The following is a 3,022-nucleotide window of genomic DNA, read 5'->3' as shown; positions in this document are numbered from 1 at the left end:
ACACGCAGGGGCACTCAGGACAGATACCTCCTGCGTGCACATAGCACACACGCATGCAACACAGTCACCATCAGCTTCAAAGATGAACCCACAGATAGAAGATGCCCACAGAGATGGGGGGCTGGACACTCGTCTTGGGGACACACACTAGTTTTCCCAGGACCAGGGGCTTCCCAGTCCTTCCAAAGAAAAGCACTTTCTCTTTGGGCCCAAGATCCCCAGGCCGCTTTCACTCCCCCAGGGCAGCTGGAATGGGACCAGCCCCCCACCCCTGCACTGTGGAGTTGAATTTTGAGGTAAGGACTTTGGAAGTTCAAGGACTCCCCTAGCTCACAAACCCAAAAGCATTCTTGCTGTGAAGACTCCCACACCCCCTTCCACAGACAAGCCCTCTACTCCCTAGCTCCCTCCTGTGAGAGGGTTCCTTGAGGACGGCCAGGAAGACGCCTCACACCGCACTCCTGAGATGCCCTGATCTGCTCTGGAGTTGGGGAATTCGGGTGGGGGTATAGGTGGTGAAGGAAGAGGCTATGTGTCTACGAATCAGCCTGGAAGTGAGGGAGGTGTGTCTGTGTGTGTGTGTCTGTGTATGTGTGTGAGTGAGCGCGTGCATGCCACGCGAGCCAGATTCTCAAGCTACATTTGGGTGTGTGCACGTGTGCCAGTGTGACCCACATCTCCCGGCTGAGGATGTCCACGCAGCCACGGCCGTGTGCGCTAAAGCGTGTGCACAGAGTGTGTGTGCGTGAGCACTACTGGAAGAACGTTGGAGAAGGAGGAGCAGGCGGTTGTGTACGTGTGCGAGCGCTTGTGGCCACGATTCGTGAGGGTCCCCGGGGAGAGTCTCCAAAAAGAGCCGTACCAGACTTTCTGAACATACACCCTTGAGAGCAGGGGTGCTCATTTGTGCGCCTCCGCGAGGGCGGGAGTAGTCTGGAGTGTGGGCGAGTAGGGTGTTGCGCCTTGAGGTCCTACCGGCCCTCGGCCTGCCGCCCGGTGGCTGGACCAGGGAAACGGGGCGCAGAGCTCTGGGCGCCCTCCTGCCCCCCTGCGGCGCTCCCGCCCCCTCAAAGTGCTGTCGAAATAAAAAGCAGCGGCCGCGGCGGCCGGGGGAGGGGAGGGAGAGGCAGCGGGAGCGAGAGGGAGGTAACAAGGCCAGCGCCGCCCGGGCTCGCCGCTCAAGCCTCTATCTCCTGGCTGCCTTCGCCCCCACCCCAGCCGGCCCCCGTTGGCCACCGGGCGAACAAAAGCGGCCCGCCGCGCACCATGCGGCCACTCCGCGCGCCGCCAGGGCCGTGCTGGTGAACGCCGCCAGCCCGCGCGGGGCTCCTGTGGGCCCACCTAGCCACGCACCGCGCTGTGCGCCCCGCTCCTCCCCGGCCCCGTCCACCCGGGGGCGCCGCCCGCCGCACCTCGCTCGGTAAGTCCCCCATCTCCGCCTGGCCAGGGCCCTTCAAGCCCCCAGGTTTGGCCCACCCGGCCCCCTAAACGCGGTCCGCCTAGCCCAGTGGCCCCTGACATGTGGCCTTCGGGGTTCGCCCTGGTCCTACCAGCGACTCGAACCCCAGGTCATAGGGGCCTAAACCTGAGGGAGTATTTGCGGAGTTGAGGACAGCAGGCCCGCGTCTGGCCTCCCGCTTTCCCATTTCTCGGATGCAGCTATGCATAGGCCGCGAGCCCCGGTTATTCCCAGTGCCTCGCAAAGCGCCCACCTCCCGGCCCCCGAGCTGGGGTCTTTGTCTCGGCCGCCCCCACCTCTGGGCCACGGCGGTGGAGGCGCCCAAGCCGGGCAGCCGAGCCGGGGCTGCACCTGCCGACTGGTCCCGTGCGCCGGCTTTGCGCGGCTTAACCCGGCTCGCTCCTGCGTGCGCCCCCGCGCGCCGCGCCCCGCGGCCCTTTATCCTGCATGGCTGGGGTGCGGGTGGGGGAGAGCGCCGGGTCTGGAAGTCTCCCCCCAGCCCCAAGCCGAAGTCGGAATCTGTTTAGTGGGATTTCAATAAGAATGGGGCCGCCGCGGGCTTCGGGATCTGCCGCCGGGAGGCGTAGACGGCGGTCTGGGTCTGTCTGGACGCCGGGCATTTAGAATCCTTCGGCGGCGGCCAGGCTTGAACTCCAAGTTGCCCCAACCGCGAGGGGAAAGATCCGGCGTTCAGGGCCCCCGGGAGTGGCCGCCGCTCCTTTCCCGGAAAACACTGAAGGAAATTCGTTGTTTTGGAAAAAGCTACGTCTCCCGGGGATCGGGAACATCTGGCGGTGAGCTCCGGGTCTACACAGGCACCTAGCGATGGGATTCGTTTATGAATAGGCAGGATTCGAGAAGCAGGTAGGGCCAGCGCGGCTGCCCAGGCGTCTGGAGAGCGTTTCCCAGCCGGGTTGACAAATTGCAAACAAATTGCGTCTAACGAAACGAATTTACCAGTTGTCATGCTGCCGGGGCCGCTGGGCCGCCAGGCACTCTATGAGTAAACCGCGGCTGTTCGTGAAGCAGGGTAGAAACGTTGCCCGATTGCTGCAGGTCTCAGCAGGGCCCATGGGGGAGGCAGTCCGGCTTGGAGGTGGGTGGTCAGAACCTGATAAGGAGGCAGAGGGTCTCCCAGGAGCCTCAACCCAGGACACCAAGACTTCTTGGACGATGGGCCCCGGGTTTTACGATTCAAAAGGCCCAAAAAACGTAAGGGGTGGGAAAGCCAACATGGAGGCCAGAGGAGAGGGGCCTTCACATTTGGGGAGCTGCACGTGAACCCCAACGAGCAGAAGGGGCTGTTGGAGCCCTGGTCCCTTCATTGCAGAACCCCTTTGGAGGGATGGCTGCAGGCCTGAGCAGCTCTGAGGCCTTGCCCTATGGGGATTTCTGAACCCCTCTGGCTAAAGCGGCCCCCACTTCCTCCTCAGTACCCCTCAAGGCACAATGCCAGTGGGGGGCTGGGAGGTCGCTGGGTTGACAAATATCCCTATGGAAAGCAGCCCCTAAGCAAACTGGTTTCTTTGAATCTCCCCTCCACTGCCGGCCAATTAGATGCCC

This window comes from Ursus maritimus, unplaced genomic scaffold (assembly GCF_017311325.1).
Source record: "Ursus maritimus isolate PB19 unplaced genomic scaffold, ASM1731132v1 scaffold_14, whole genome shotgun sequence".
Taxonomy (NCBI): domain Eukaryota; kingdom Metazoa; phylum Chordata; class Mammalia; order Carnivora; family Ursidae; genus Ursus; species Ursus maritimus.
This window is presented reverse-complemented; position numbering follows the sequence as displayed.